This window comes from Lolium perenne, chromosome 2 (genome assembly GCF_019359855.2).
Source record: "Lolium perenne isolate Kyuss_39 chromosome 2, Kyuss_2.0, whole genome shotgun sequence".
NCBI classification, from domain to species: Eukaryota; Viridiplantae; Streptophyta; class Magnoliopsida; order Poales; family Poaceae; genus Lolium; species Lolium perenne.
In genome coordinates this window covers 201,315,846-201,333,290 of record NC_067245.2, presented here as the reverse complement: position 1 = coordinate 201,333,290, position 17,445 = coordinate 201,315,846, and positions in this window count along the sequence as shown.

The following is a 17,445-nucleotide window of genomic DNA, read 5'->3' as shown; positions in this document are numbered from 1 at the left end:
CGGTCGGCGAGGATCTTACTGAGTAATTTAAGGAAGGAGTTAAGGAGTGAAATGGGTCTGTAGTCACCAAGATTTTCGGGATTTTGGAGTTTTGGGATCAGAGTGATGTATGAATTGGTTATGCATTGAAGACTGACAATTCCATCAAAGGACACATAAATCATCCTTACTAATATGCCAGCACCTCATCAGAAAGAGACCGTTGAAGCCATCCGGTCCCGGGGTACTGTCGGAAGGTAAAGATTTTATGATATTATCAATTTCTTCCGAACCGGGAGACCAGAGACTTGCACTCGGACATGAGCTGGGAGATCAGAGACCATTTAGGTTTTTCACTGCTACAAACTGCCAAGCCTCTTCGTTAGATAGAAATTATATTGAAACAACTTATATCAGGGTACTTACTTGTAAAGGGCATCTGTGTAGGAGCAAGAACACTGCAATTTCCTACATGGATACACGTGTGGGAACCGTGCCTTTCTCATTCACTCCCCATTGCCGTGTCCACATCATCCTATGTAGATACCATGATTGGAACAATCGCTATCTTGCAAATTCATAGGTCAATAAAATATATTGGCATAAGTGAATCACACAAACTGGTTTATCTATAATTATAATAGATGCCTAGAAAGGGATAAAAGGCAACAACTATGCATCAAAGTGACAGACAAACTACAAAAGAGGGTGAGGGTCGGGGTGCAGTGCAGTTAGTTTCCAATTCTGACGACTCTATTGCAACCAATTGCATAGTTGGTGTTCCCAACTAACGCCACAAAGGCCTCACCCTATTCTCTGGTGAGCAACGCCACAAAGTCCTAGCTCATGCTCCACTAAGCGGTTGCCTTAAGGTCGCAACCGGCACCTTGACATAAAGCTTGGGGAACGCATCCACAACCGAATTGAAGGCTCCCAACATGTAACCATGAATCCCTACACAAATATTAGCTTCGAGATCACCTCACAAAGACAAGTTATCAATAGTAGTCAAACAACTAGGGTTTCCAAGAAACACTAGTACAAGGGCCCTCAAGTGAATGTGGGGGGAATGAGAAACGCTTTGGTGAAGTAGTAGATGGGGGTATTCTCCTTCGATTCTCCAAAGAGCAAGAGCTTTGGATGGTCGAGGGAGGAGATCAAGTGATTCTTGTGGCTCAACAATGGGGAAATCTTCTTTTGTGGACGAGCAACCTTCTCCATTGGGAAGAACACTTTTTGTATGAGTAGCCACTTCAGAGCTGACCGTTATGGAACCTTTTTTTGTAAAACTGGAAGTACCGGCTGCCGCGGCCGGAAGTACCGTCTAGATTCACTGACGAGCTGAGCCGGTGTTGTTGAATCAGCATGCGGAACAAGGGCGGTAGTACCGGTGGCCGGTAGTACCGGCCAAGTTTCGGTCCTACTTCCGGAAATGTCTAATTCGCTACTCGTTGTGTTCTCCATAAAAATGCAGTTTCCGGAAGTAGGACCGGAAGTTAGGCGGTAGTACCGGTCGCCGGTACTACTGGCCAACTTCCGGCCTTCGCCTTTCTGAGCGATGTGCTGATGCTGCTGTGGGCAGCTTCCGAACTACCGACTGCTGCGGCCGAAACTTTCGCCCATATAAAAAACACAACATTTCTTGTATTTGATTGATATATCCAACACCTCTATATGTAGCATCTTTCTACGTACATGTATACATCAACAGACATAAATTGGTACTTGTGTTGCATCAGACACACAAAATCCATAATCGGTCAGAAATGTTCTTCCAATCTCTTCCTTTTTGGTGTTTGATGATAACACAAGTATTTGCAAGGAATAAACAATTTGAGCAACCGACATACGTAAAATATAGATGAGTACAGAGTTTTCCTTTGAATGCAAAGGCACACACACTAGAATCAACACCCCCCTATATCTTGCAACCATCATACATAGGTAATAGCAACAATATGTATCACAAGCCTAGATAGAACATGAATCGAAATAAGGACTAGGCTTGAGATACAGATTATACCGCACACATAGATAATCCATGATAATCGATGTCACACATAAGGTGTTTACCACATAGATAAATAATGTCCACAAACCAAATAGCATCTACGGATGGAGTTCAACAACACATAGCAAATAATGTAAGTTCACAAGCGAGAAGAATCAAAGAAAGCACGAGCTTGTGAACCCCCCATGCAAATACCCAGCGGTGATCACCCTAATAGACCTCACTCTCCCCTTTGGCATCAAGGCACCAAACAGGGGACAAGAGCAACTACGCGTCCCAATGCTCAATATGGGGTTCCGGGAAAATTGGCTGGTTTTTTTACCATTAAATAAGTTTTCAATTTAAGGGCCGAACCAACCGACAAGGTCTACTTGAGTGAGGGAAAGAGCCAAAAATCTCACATGATACTAGTTTATGATACTACTCATATAATGCATAGTATCATAAGATAGTATCATAATATCATCATATTTAATGTTTTGTAGAATCTCATTGCGAATTTGTGTACATGATGTGTTTGCCATTAAGTTTTCTAGTTTTAGGTGCTATGATACGGTATCATATTATGATACCACTCACATCTCTCATCTCATTAATTGGTGAGCCACATCAACCAATATAGTATATATAATAATACTTATGATACTTCCATTGTGGCTAGTCTTATAGCAGCCAAACTTTTAACGATTTTCTTATTTCAAGGCCGATGAATACGTACATACACAAAGGTTTCTTGAGCCTACACACTTTCCCATCTGTTTCTTTGTTCCAAAAAGTGGAGGAATGTCCATATAAATCTTTTCTTGTAAATCACCACCATAAATAAAAATATTTTTACATCCGACCGATGTAAGAGCATCTCCAGCCGCATCTCCCAAACCGCCCCCAAAGCGATTTGGGGCGCGCTGGACAAAAAAACGTTCCCAGCCGCATCCTCCAAAGCCGCTTTTTGTCTGACGTGGCCTGATACGGTGTCCGGCGCTCCGAGCTCGTTCCCGTCCCACAGGGGACGCTCCGGACACGCCGGACACAACGAAAAGCGAGGTGAGGCATGGTGGGATCGACGCGTCAGCGGCTCGGAAGCCTAAAACCCCATCGCCTACCTTTGGTCAAGCGGCGTTAATGGCGTCCCAGTTTTCCCAGGTGACGCAGGGACACGTCTCGTCGTGCATGGCTGATACGTCTCCGACGTATCGATAATTTCTTATGTTCCATGCCACATTATTGATGATATCTACATGTTTTATGCATACTTTATGTCATATTCGTGCATTTTCTGGAACTAACCTATTAACAAGATGCCGAAGTGCCAGTTGCTGTTTTCTGCTGTTTTTGGTTTCAGAAATCCTAGTAAGGAAATATTCTCGGAATTGGACGAAATCAACGCCCAGGGTCCTATTTTGCCACGAAGCTTCCAGAAAACCGAAGAGTCAACGAAGTGGGGCCACGAGGTGGCCAGGAGGGTAGGCGGCGCGGCCCCACCCTTGGCCGCGCCGACCTGTCTCCTGGGCCCCTCGCGACGCCCCCTGACCTACCCTTCCGCCTACAAATAGCCTTCGTCGCGAAACCCCCAGTACCGAGAGCCACGATACGGAAAACCTTCCAGAGACGCTGCCGCCGCCAATCCCATCTCGGGGGATTCAGGAGATCGCCTCCGGCACCCTGCCGGAGAGGGGATTCATCTCCCGGAGGACTCTACGCCGCCATGGTCGCCTCCGGAGTGATGTGTGAGTAGTCTACCCCTGGACTATGGGTCCATAGCAGTAGCTAGATGGTTGTCTTCTCCTCATTGTGCTTAATTGTCGGGTCTTGTGAGCTGCCGAACATGATCAAGATCATCTATCTGTAATTCTATATGTTGTGTTTGTTGGGATCCGATGAATAGAGAATACCATGTTATGTTGATTATCAATTTATATCTATGTGTTGTTTATGATCTTGCATGCTCTCCGTTATTAGTAGATGCTCTGGCCAAGTTGATGCTAGTAACTCCAAGAGGGAGTATTTATGCTCGATAGTGGGTTCATGTCTCCGTGAATCTGGGGGAGTGAGAGAAACCTCTAAGATTATGGATGTGCTGTTGCCACTAGGGATAAAACATTGATGCTATGTCCGAGGATGTAGTTATTGATTACATTACGCGCATGCAATTGTCTGTTGTTAGCAACTTAATACTGGAAGGGGTTCGGATGATAACCTGAAGGTGGACTTTTTAGGCATAGATGCATGCTGGATAGCGGTCTATGTACTTTGTCCTAATGCCCAATTAAATCTCACTATACTCATCATAATATGTATGTGCATGGTCATGCCCTCTCTATTTTTCAATTGCCCAACTGTAATTTGTTCACCCAACATGTTGTTTATCTTATGGGAGAGACATCTCTAGTGAACTGTGGACCCCGGTCCAATTCTCTATACTGAAATACAATCTACTGCAATACTTGTTCTACTGTTCTCTGCAAACAATCATCTTCCACACTATACATCTAATCATTTGTTACAGCAAGCCGGTGAGATTGACAACCTCGCTGTTTCATTGGGGCAAAGTACTTGGTTTGTGTTGTGCAGGTTCCACGTTGGCGCCGGAATCCCTGGTGTTGCGCCGCACTACATCTCGCCGCCATCAACCTTCAACGTGCTTCTTGGCTCCTACTGGTTCGATAAACCTTGGTTTCATACTGAGGGAAAACTTGCCGCTGTACGCATCACACCTTCCTCTTGGGGTTCCCAACGGACGCGTGCTGTACGTGTATCAAGCTCTTTTTCTGGCGCCGTTGCCGGGGAGATCAAGACACGCTGCAAGGGGAGTCTCCCCATCGCAATCTCTTTACTTTGTTTTTGTCTTGCTTAGTTTTATTTACTACTTTGTTTGCTGCACTAAATCAAAATACAAAAAAATTAGTTGCTAGTTTTACTTTATTTACTGTCTTGCACTCTATATCAAAAACACAAAAAAATTAGTTACTTGCATTTACTTTATCTAGCTTGCTTTATTTACTACTGCTAAAATGGGTACTCCTGAAAATACTAAGTTGTGTGACTTCACAACCACAAATAATAATGATTTCTTATGCACACCTATTGCTCCACCTGCTACTACAGCAGAATTCTTTGAAATTAAACCTGCTTTACTAAATCTTGTTATGCGAGAGCAATTTTCTGGTGTTAGTTCTGATGATGCTGCTGCCCATCTCAATAATTTTGTTGAACTTTGTGAAATGCAAAAGTATAAAGATGTAGATGGTGACATTATAAAATTAAAATTGTTCCCTTTCTCATTAAGAGGAAGAGCTTAAGATTGGTTGCTATCTCTGCCTAAGAATAGTATTGATTCATGGACTAAATGCAAGGATGCTTTTATTGGTAGATATTATCCCCCTGCTAAAATTATATCTTTGAGGAGTAGCATAATGAATTTTAAACAATTGGATACTGAGCATGTTGCACAAGCATGGGAAAGAATGAAATCTCTGGTTAAAAATTGCCCAACCCATGGACTGACTACTTGGATGATCATCCAAACCTTTTATGCAGGACTGAATTTTTCTTCGCGGAACCTATTGGATTCAGCTGCTGGAGGTACCTTTATGTCCATCACTCTTGGCGAAGCAACAAAGCTTCTTGATAATATGATGATCAATTACTCTGAATGGCACACGGAAAGAGCTCCACAAGGTAAGAAGGTAAATTCTGTCGAAGAAACCTCTTCCTTGAGTGATAAGATTGATGCTATTATGTCTATGTTTGTGAATGATAGGACTAATATTGATCCTAATAATGTTCCGTTAGCTTCATTGGTTGCTCAAGAAAAACATGTTGATGTAAACTTCATTAAAAATAATAATTTCAACAACAATGCTTACCGGAACAATTCTAGTAACAACTATAGGCCATATCCTTATAATAATGGCAACGGCTATGGTAATTCTTATGGGAATTCTTACAACAATAATAGGAACACACCCCCTGGACTTGAAGCCATGCTTAAAGAATTTATTAGTACACAAACTGCTTTTGACAAATCTGTTGAAGAAAAGCTTGGGAAAATTGATATACTTGCTTCTAAAGTCGATAGTCTTGCTGCTGATGTTGATCTTTTGAAATCGAAAGTTATGCCTAATGAAAATCATCATAATAAAAATTTTACTACAGCAAATGCCATCCAAGTTAGAATTAATGAGAATATAAGATTGATGGCCGAATTGCGTGCTAGGTGGGAAAGAGAAGAAAATGAAAAAGAAGAGAATATAGCTAAAGTTTGGACTATTACCACCACTAGTAATGCTAATGCTCCACAAGTTGCTGCACCTCCTACTATTACTAATAAAAGAATTGGTGTTAGCAATGTTCCCACTTCTAATGCAAAGCGTGAGAAACTGCCTGAAACTGCTAAAACTGCTTGAAAGCGCTGTGATAAACCGCTGAAATTTTTTCCAACATTGGGGATGATGATCCCATTGCTTTAGATTATAATGGTTTGAATTTTGATGATTGCCACATCTCTGAAGTTATAAAGTTCTTACAAAAACTTGCTAAGAGTCCTAATGCTAGTGCTATAAATTTGGCTTTCACGAAACATATTACAAATGCTCTCATAAAAGCTAGAGAAGAGAAATTAGAGCGCGAAGCTTCTATTCCTAGAAAGCTCGAGGATGGTTGGGAGCCCATCATTAAGATGAAGGTCAATGATTATGATTGTAATGCTTTATGTGATCTTGGTGCAAGTATTTTTGTTATGCCTAAGAAAATTTATAATATGCTTGACTTGCCACCATTGAAAAATTGTTATTTGGATGTTAATCTTGCTGATCATTCTACAAAGAAACCTTTGGGGAAAGTTGATAATGTTCGCATTACCGTTAACAATAACCTTGTCCCCGTTGATTTTGTTGTCTTGGATATTGAATGCAATGCATCTTGTCCCATCGTATTGGGAAGACCTTTTCTTCGAACTGTTGGTGCTATCATTGATATGAAGGAAGGTAATATTAAATATCAATTTCCTCTCAAGAAAGGTATGGAACACTTCCCTAGAAAGAGAATGAAGTTACCTTTTGATTCTATTATTAGAACAAATTATGATGTTGACACTTCGTCTCTTGATAATACTTGATACACACTTTCTGCGCCTAGCTGAAAGACGTTAAAGAAAAGCGCTTATGGGAGACAACCCATGTTTTTACTACAGTACTTTGTTTTATATTTGTGTCTTGGAAGTTGTTTACTACTGTAGCAACCTCTCCTTATCTTAGTTTAGTGTTTTATTGTGCCAAGTAAAGTTCGTTGATAGTAAGGTTCATACTAGATTTGGATTACTGCGCAGAAACAGATTTCTTTGCTGTCACGAATCTGGGCAAAATTCTCTGTAGGTAACTCAGAAAATTATGCCAATTTACGTGAGTGATCCTCAGATATGTACGCAACTTTCATTAAATTTGAGCATTTTCATTTGAGCAAGTCTGGTGCCTCAATAAAATTCGTCATTACGAACTGTTCTGTTTTGACAGATTCTGCCTTTTATTTCGCATTGCCTGTTTTGTTATGTTCGATGGATATTTCGATTCCATTGACTTTCAGTAGCTTTGTGCAATGTCCAGAAGTGTTAAGAATGATTATGTCACCTCTGAACATGTATATTTTGATTGTGCACTAACTCTCTAATGAGTTGTTTTGAGTTTGGTGTGGAGGAAGTTTTCAAGGATCAAGAGAGGGAGATGATACAACATGATCAAGGAGAGTGAAAGCTCTAAGCTTGGGGATGTGACACGCGTACAGCACGCGACCGTTGGGAACCCCAAGTGGAAGGTGTGATGCGTACAGCAGTAAGTTTCCCTCAGTTAGAAACCAAGGTTTATCGAACCAGTAGGAGTCAAGAAGCACGTTGAAGGTTGATGGCGGCGAGATGTAGTGCGACGCAACACCAGGGATTCCGGCGCCAACGTGGAACCTGCACAACACAAACCAAGTACTTTTCCCCAACGTAACAGCGAGGTTGTCAATCTCACCGGCTTGCTGTAACAAAGGATTAGATGTATAGTGTGGATGATGATTGTTTGCAGAAAACAGTAGAACGTATTGGCAAGAGATTGTATTTCAGTATAGAGAATTGGACCGGGGTCCACAGTTCACTAGAGGTGTCTCTCCCATAAGATAAACAGCATGTTGGGTGAACAAATTACAGTTGGGCAATTGACAAATAAAGAGGGCATGACCATGCACATACATATTATGATGAGTATAGTGAGATTTAATTGGGCATTACGACAAAGTACATAGACCGCTATCCAGCATGCATCTATGCCTAAAAAGTCCACCTTCAGGTTATCATCCGAACCCTTCCAGTATTAAGTTGATAACAACAGACAATTGCATTAAGTATTGCGCGTAATGTAATCAGTAACTACATCCTCGAACATAGCACCAATGTTTTATCCCTAGTGGCAACAGCACATCCATAATCTTAGAGATTTCTGTCACTTCCCCAGATTCACGGAGACATGAACCCACTATCGAGCATAAATACTCCCTCTTGGAGTTACAAGCATCTACTTGGCCAGAGCATCTACTAGTAACGGAGAGCATGCAAGATCATAAACAACACATAGACATAAATTGATAATCAACATAACAAGTATTCTCTATTCATCAGATCCCAACAAACACAACATATAGAATTACAGATAGATGATCTTGATCATGTTCGGCAGCTCACAAGACCCGACAATTAAGCACAATGGGGAGAAGACAACCATCTAGCTACTGCTATGGACCCATAGTCCAGGGGTAGACTACTCACACATCACTCCGGAGGCGACCATGGCGGCGTAGAGTCCTCCGGGAGATGATTCCCCTCTCCGGCAGGGTGCCGGAGGCGATCTCCTGAATCCCCCGAGATGGGATTGGCGGCGGCGGCGTCTCAGTAAGGTTTTCCGTATCGTGGCTCTCGGTACTGGGGGTTTCGCGACGAAGGCTATTTGTAGGCGGAAGGGCAGGTCAGGGGGCCACACGTGGGGCCCACACTACAGGTCGGCGCGGCCAAGACCTGGGCCGCGCCGCCCTAGGGTGTGGCCACCTCGTGGCCCCACTTCGTCTCCTCTTCGGTCTTCTGGAAGCTTCGTGGCAAAATAGGACCCTGGGCGTTGATTTCGTCCAATTCCGAGAATATTTCTTTACTAGGATTTCTGAAACCAAAAACAGCAGAAAACAAAGAATCGGCACTTCGGCATCTTGTTAATAGGTTAGTTCCAGAAAATGCACGAATATGACATAAAGTGTGCATAAAACATGTAGATATCATCAATAATGTGGCATGGAACATAAGAAATTATCTATACGTCGGAGACGTATCAGCATCCCCAAGCTTAGTTCTGCTCGTCCCGGCGGTAAACGATAAACAAAGATAATTTCTGGAGTGACATGCCATCATAATCTTGATCATACTATTTGTAAAGCATATGTAGTGAATGCAGCGATCAAAACAATGTATATGACATGAGTAAACAAGTGAATCATATAGCAAAGACTTTTCATGAATAGTACTTAAAGACAAGCATCAATAAGTCTTGCATAAGAGTTAACTCATAAAGCAATAATTCAAAGTAAAGCATTGAAGCAACACATAGGAAGATTAAGTTTCAGCGGTTGCTTTCAACTTGTAACATGTATATCTCATAGATATTGTCAACATAGAGTAATATAACAAGTGCAATATGCAAGTATGTAGGAATCAATGCACAGTTCACACAAGTGTTTGCTTCTTGAGGTGGAGAGAGATAGGTGAACTGACTCAACAATAAAAGTAAAAGAATGGTCCTTCAAAGAGGAAAAGCATCGATTGCTATATTTGTGCTAGAGCTTTGATTTTGAAAACAAGAAACAATTTTATCAACGGTAGTAATAAAGCATATGTATCATGTAAATTATATCTTACAAGTTGCAAGCCTCATGCATAGTATACTAATAGTGCCCGCACCTTGTCCTAATTAGCTTGGACTACCGGGATCATCGCAATGCACATGTTTTAACCAAGTGTCACAAAGGGGTACCTCTATGCCGCATGTACAAAGGTCTAAGGAGAAAGCTCGCATTGGATTTCTCGCTATTGATTATTCTCAACTTAGACATCCTGTAAGGGTATTTCACCCTTATCCATTATTTTGGTAACGATGACACCGTGCTAAAGTATTTGGCCTAATATGTTTATAAGGATAATCTCAGGTATTAGGCAATGAGGCGTAAATGGTGTATCAAAGGAACAAGAAGGCTAAAGGAGACCCCCCATTTCAACAACAATCAAAAAGGGGTTACAGGAGAAATCCGGTCTACAGCCCGGTCCAACCGGGCCAGCAACCGGCCTGTCCGGCGTGCTGGCCGGTCAACCGGGCGGCAACCGGGCTCCAAAGGAGGAGCCAGCAGATCCGGTTTGCGCCCGGTCAACCGGGCTCCTGACCGGCGGGTCCGGCGCTCCGTCCGGTCGACCGGGCGGCAACCGGGCAGCAACCGGAGAAGCGCCAAGACGACGCAAAGGAGCTCCGGTCACTGATCCGGTCTGACCGGCCTCACGACCGGGCTGTCCGGTCTGTGGCCCGGTCAACCGGGTTTGTCGAAGAAAAATGCTGAGGTGGCAAGTGGCAACGGCCAGATTTTGAAGAACACTATAAATACCCCTTCTCCTACCTTGGAAAGGTTAGGCAACATACTACAAGTTGTTCTTGAGCTCTCTCTCTCTCTTACTCCATTGTTAGAAACACCAAAAGCCTCCGATCTCCCTCCTCCTCCACCCAAACTCAAATCCCTCCGGGGAATCACTAGAGGAGGACCTAATCTACTGTTCTACCAAGCCAAATCTCATTCCCCCTTGTATTCATTGAGAAGCTTGCTTCCTAGGGTTCCTTGGAAACCCTAGGTGGGCAAGAGGAGTCCGGAAGCATCCGGGTTGTGGATTTGCTCCGGGCAAGATTGTGAAGGTTTGGAGGCTACCTCAAAGTCTACCACAAGTGAGTGAGCTATTCCTTCGTGGGATAGGCTCCGGAGAATAGGGTGAGCCTTCGTGGCGTGGGGAATCCTTCGTGGGACCTCCACCCCTCCAAACGTGACGTACCTTGTTGCAAAGCAAGGGAACACGGGAATACATCCTCGTCTCCGCGTGCTATCGGTTATCTCTAACCAAACTCCTTACTTGTGATTTAAACTGCCTGAGAGAGCCTTCGTGCTCGAGATAGTTGTATCTTCATATAGGTTGCTTCACCTAGTTTGCATTAGGCTCATCTTTATATTCCGCAAAGCCTAATATTGCAAAGAAAGAATTAAAATTTGTAGAAACCTATTCACCCCCCCTCTAGGTTTACCATCTCTATACTTTCAATTGGTATCAGAGCCTGGACTCTTATTAAGGGCTTCACCGCCTTAAGAGTGAGATAGAAAAACTATTCGAGGGTCTAGATGAAAACTCTAACCTTTCGGTTAAAGAGATGAAATCTAGATTCTTGGCATATGATGCCGAGAAGAAGAAAAAGGAGGATGAGCTACAAAGCCAAATGGCAGAAATGTCTACCATGCTTAAGAACTTGACTAGTGGGCCTCCTAGTACGGCTTCGGCCTCACTAGGGAGTTATCGTGAAGTCAACCATGACTATCCCAAAAACACTTCACCCATGCCTCATATAAACCATAGTGGGAATGTTCCCCATTTTGATGGAACTCACTTTCCTTTTTGGAAATCTTCTATGGAATCTCACATTCGCAGCTGCAGCGTGGAGTTGTGGGAGATCATTGTTCATGGATACCTGGAGCCACAAGATCCCATTCGGTTGACCTCCACCGAATTCTACAACCGTCAACTCAATGCCTCCGCCCGTGACAAGATTAGGAGTGGCATCAACCGCAAGCTCCTTGATCAAGTCAATGACATAGAGTCCGCTAAAGAGTTGTGGGATCGAATCGTAGTACTCCAAGAGGGAACCGATTTGATCCAATCCGCTCTTTATGAGACCGCAAAGCAAGAGGCTCATCAATTCATGATTCGAGAAGGAGAGTCCGTGGCCGATGCTTATGCAAGACTCGGTGCTCTTAGAGTAAGGGTCAAGGGACTCGGTGTTGAGAAGTACAATGACGGCTTCGAGATGAATGAACAATTCATAAAGTCCAAGGTTATTGCTATGATTGCCGTCAAACAAGAAGACACCAATCTTGCACTCAACTTACAAATCATGACCAAGAGTGCCGACCTCAACTCCGATGATCTAGTCTCCTATGTGGCCGCCAATGAAAACATGGCCAAAGCGGGAAAGAGGCTCATGGCAATGAACCGTGTTGATGAAGCCTCACACAACCATGAAGCGTCACGCAATCTTGCCCTCAAGGCTAGGGCCGATCATGGAGGAGAGGAAGACTATGAGATTGAAGAAGAGGAAGAGATGACCTCAACTAGTGACATGGCTACCGACTTTGCTTTCTTTGCCAAGAAGTACAAGGCTAAGTTCCCCATGCTCCTCAATGACAAGAAGAAGAAGAGAACTTGCTACAATTGTGATGAAGATAGCCACTTTGCAAATGAGTGCCCTTATGATAAAAGGGTGGACAATCCAAGATTCATCAAAGGGGTCAAGCCAAGATTGAAGCCAAACCCAATCAATGACCGATATAAGAAGAACAAGGGAAGAGCCTTTGTTGGGGCCGAATACTTGTCCGATGATGAAGAGGAAGATGAGGAGAAGGAGGCCGGGGTGGCCGGTTTGGCTTTCTCTAAGCCCGGGTCACTCTTTACATATGACTACTCCAAGGACTACTCCACGGAGAATGATGTTGGATCCTCCTTCATGGCAAGGATAACTCAAGATGATGACTCCGATGACTCTACCTCATCTACAACCATTGGCTCTTGTCTTATGGCAAGGGAAACCAAGGTAATGGAACCTCCACCTTCCCTATCTAGTGTTCTAGATGATGAGAACGAAAATCAAGATGAATTAATTGTGCTTAAGGAACTCTATGATGTTAGATGCACCCTTCGTGGTGAAGCTCTTATCAAGTTTGATTTCTTGATGGACTCACTCAAAGAAAAGGATGAGTCCATTGAGGAATTAGAATATCAATTGAATGAGAAGGAACGGAGATTCAATCTCCTAAGACAAGAGCTAAAAACCGAAAGGTGCATATCTCAAGGTCTTAAGCAACAAATTGAAACTTATGAACTTGATAAATTTAAGGACCTAGAAACTATTGATAGGGCTCAATTATTGACCCAAGAGCTCAATGCCTCAAAGGAGGAGCTTGAAGTTGCTCATGCTTCTCTCACTAGGGATCTTGACCACCTTGAAAGAGCTAACAAGCTTGTCAAGGATGAGCTCAAGAAACTTGGAGAGAACCATGATCTACTTCAAGAATCCTACAAAAAGGCTCTTGGATCAATGAAGGATCCCATTGATGTTGAAAAGCTTGCTTGTTTCTCCACTTCCTTTACTAGTGAGCATGCTAAACTTGTTGAGGAACATGTTCGTTTACAAGAGGAACTTTCTTTGCATGTTGAGACCAATACATATCTTGAGTCCTTGGTGACTAAATATGGTCTTGACTATCATCCTAATGAATCTTCTTGTGAGCAAGCATCTATTCTTGAGGAAAATGTTAGGCTAACAAAGGAACTTGCAAAGTTCACCACCGCCAAGAACAAGATGGGATTGGATGACCTCTTGAGTAAGCAAAGGTCAAACAATCAAAAGTATGGACTTGGATATGTTCCCAAGTCCCACAAGAAGAACAACTTCAAGAAGGAGAAACCGGCTCAAGATAAGAACAAGAAGGTCACTAACAATGGCAAAGCCTCAAAGGGCAAAGCCACTAGTGGTGACTGCACGGGGCCAAACAATCACTATGCATTATTTGTTGATTATTATGGTGATGTCTATGCTAACTATGTTGGCCCTCCTAATGGCTATGCTTATAGAGAGTACTCAATTTGGGTACCAAAAGATATTGTTGCCATTGCAAAGGAACCCATTAATCGATGGGTTCCTAAATCCTCTACTTGATTTTGTAGGGGTATTCCTCCGGTGGTCCAAAATGGGTGTTTGATAGTGGATGCACCAATCATATGACCGGAGGAAAAGGTGTGCTTGATCAATTCATTGAAGATATCAACAAGAAGTCAAGCATCACCTTTGGTGACAACTCAAAGGGAAAGGTACTTGGGTATAGCAAGGTAGCAATCTCTAAGGACTTGTGCCTTGAGACGGTTATGCTTGTTGAACACCTTGGCTATAACTTACTTTCTATATATCATCTTGCCGATGCCGGTTACAATTCATATTTCACTAAATATTATGTGCAAGTCTTTAGGAGTGACAATCTCAAATTGGTCCTTGTTGGATATGTGGAGAACAACCTTTACGTGGTTGACCTCTCGAAAGAGAGCCCCTCCTTCTCCACATGTCTAATGGCGGCCAAGCATGACGAAGGTTGGTTGTGGCATCGCCGCCTTGGTCATGTTAACATGAGGAATCTTAAACAACTCCTAAAGGGTGAGCATATTGTGGGACTAACCGGCGTTTCTTTTGAGAAAGATCGTGTTTGTAGTGCATGTGTAGCCGGAAAGCAACTCAAGAAGATGCATCCCATCAAGAGTATTGTTACCACATCTAGGCCGTTGGAGCTCCTTCATTTGGATCTCTTTGGGCCATCACATTATGATACTCTTGGTGGGAGCAAGTATGGACTTGTCATTGTCGATGATTACTCAAGATACTCTTGGGTCTTTCTCCTTAAGTCTAAGGATGAGATGCATAGAGAGTTCATCACCTTCGCCAAGAAAGCTCAACGTATGTATGAATCCGAGATCAAGGCAATTAGGACCGACAATTGCACCGAGTTCAAGAACTACACTATGCAAGAGTTTGTTGATGATGAGGGCATCAAGCATGAGTTTTCGGCGCCATACACCCCTCAACAAAACGGCGTTGTTGAAAGGAAGAACCGGACTATCATTGAGATGGCAAGAACCATGTTGAGTGAATTCAACTCACCCCACAACTTTTGGGGGGAAGCCATCTCTACGGCCGTCCACTACTCCAACCGGCTCTTTCTCCGTTCCCTCCACAACAAAACTCCATACGAGCTTCTTACCGGTAACAAGCCTAATGTCATGTATATTCGTGTCTTTGGATGCAAATGCCTTGTTAAGAACAACAAAGGAAAGCTTGGTAAATTTGAAACTAGAACCATAGAGGGTATATTTGTTGGATATGCGGAGAACTCTCACGCCTATAGATACTACAACCGGTCCTCCGGGACTATTGAAGTATCTTGTGACGTGGTGTTCTTGGAGGATAATGGCTCCCAAGTGGAGCAAGTTGTTCCATGTGTTGCAGATAATGATGATGATCCATCTAGTGCCATCAAGCATATGGGCATTGGACACATCCGGCCCATGGAGGTTCATAATGATGATCAAGATGATGGAGTAGATGTTTCAAGCACGCCACAAGTGGAGCCTAGCTCAACTCAAGTCGAACCATCAAGTGCAACTCACGAACCATCCTCTACTCAAGATGAGTCACAATCCGAAGAACAAGAAGAAGATCCTCATTCCACGGAGCAAGACCATGATGATGATCAAGAAACATCCTCAACTCATGATCAAGCTCAAGTGATCCCTCATGATCAAGTACTAGCAAGAGATGAATTCATTGATCATGAAGGAACCGTTCGGAAGATCAAGGCCGCTACAAGGGCAAGTGACATGAAAGTGGATCAAGTCCTTGGTAGCATCTCAAGAGGAGTGGTAACTCGTAGACACCATGCATTACTTATCACTTATTGTCAACATCATGCTTTTGTGTCTAGTTTTGAACCACTTAAGGTACATGAAGCCTTGGTTGATCCGGATTGGGTAATTGCCATGCAAGAAGAATTGGAGTGTTTCACTCGTAATGAAGTATGGTCTCTAGTTGAGAGACCCAAGGATCATCGCATCAATGTCATTGGGACCAAATGGGTATTCAAGAACAAGCAAGATGAGAATGGCATTGTCATACGAAACAAAGCAAGGTTAGTGGCGCAAGGGTTTGCCCAAATAGAAGGTATGGATTTTGAGGATACCTTTGCGCCGGTAGCCCGTCTAGAAGCTATTCGTCTTTTGCTTGCATTTGCATCTTTCCACAATTTCAAATTATATCAAATGGATGTGAAAAGTGCATTTTTGAATGGTCCCCCAAAAGAAACCGCATATGTGGCTCAACCCCCGGGTTTCGAAGACCCATGCCGACCCAACCACGTGTATTTACTCCATAAGGCACTCTACGGTCTCAAGCAAGCTCCACGTGCTTGGTATGAGTTCCTTAGGGATTTCTTACTACATGATGGGTTTTGCATGGGTACGGTCGATTCCACCCTTTTCACCAAGCGGGTTAAAGGGGGTGGCCTCTTTATATGTCAAATATATGTTGATGATATTATCTTTGGTGGAACTAACCCCAAACATAACAAAGCTTTTGAGCTATTGATGACTAGGAAATTTGAGATGTCCATGATGGGAGAGTTGAAGTTCTTTCTAGGCTTCCAAGTGAGGCAACTTGCAAAAGGCACCTTCATCTCTCAAGAAAAGTATGTGAAGGACATGCTCAAGAAATTCAACATGACCAATGCGAGTCCAATGAAGACACCCATGCCCGTAAAGGGGCAACTTGGTTCATGTGACCGTGAGAAGGATGTGGACATAAAGGTATACCGCTCCATGATAGGACCCTTGCTCTACCTTTGTGCCTCTAGACCGGATATCATGCTAAGTGTAGGGATGTGTGCTCGTTTTCAATCCGCTCCCAAGGAGAGCCATTTAGTGGCGGTCAAACGGATTCTAAGATACCTTGTTCTCACTCCTACTCTCGGGCTATGGTATCCAAAGGGGTCAACCTTTGAACTCATTGGCTATTCGGATTCCGATTGGGCCGGTGATAAGGTTGATCGGAAGTCTACCTCCGGGGCTTGCCAATTTATTGGCCGGTCATTGGTGAGTTGGTCATCCAAGAAACAAAACTCCACCGCCATATCCACCGCCGAAGCCGAATACATATCCGCGGCATCTTGTTGCACTCAATTGTTATGGATGAAGCAAACCTTGAAAGACTATGGTGTGTCTCTTGGTACGGTGCCTCTTCTTTGTGACAATGAAAGTGCAATAATGATCGCCAACAACCCGGTTCAACATTGTTGCACCAAACATATTGACATTCGCCATCACTTCCTACGTGATCATGTTGCCAATAAGGATATTGATCTCACTCATGTGGGAACAACCTACCAATTGGCGGATATTTTCACTAAGCCTTTGGATGAAGCCCGCTTTGTTAACTTGAGAGGAGAACTTGGTATTCTTGATCCTAAAAACTTGGATTGATTAACTTCTTGCACTATATTCTTGCATTTATCTTGCTATCTAGCTTAGAGGTATAGCACATATG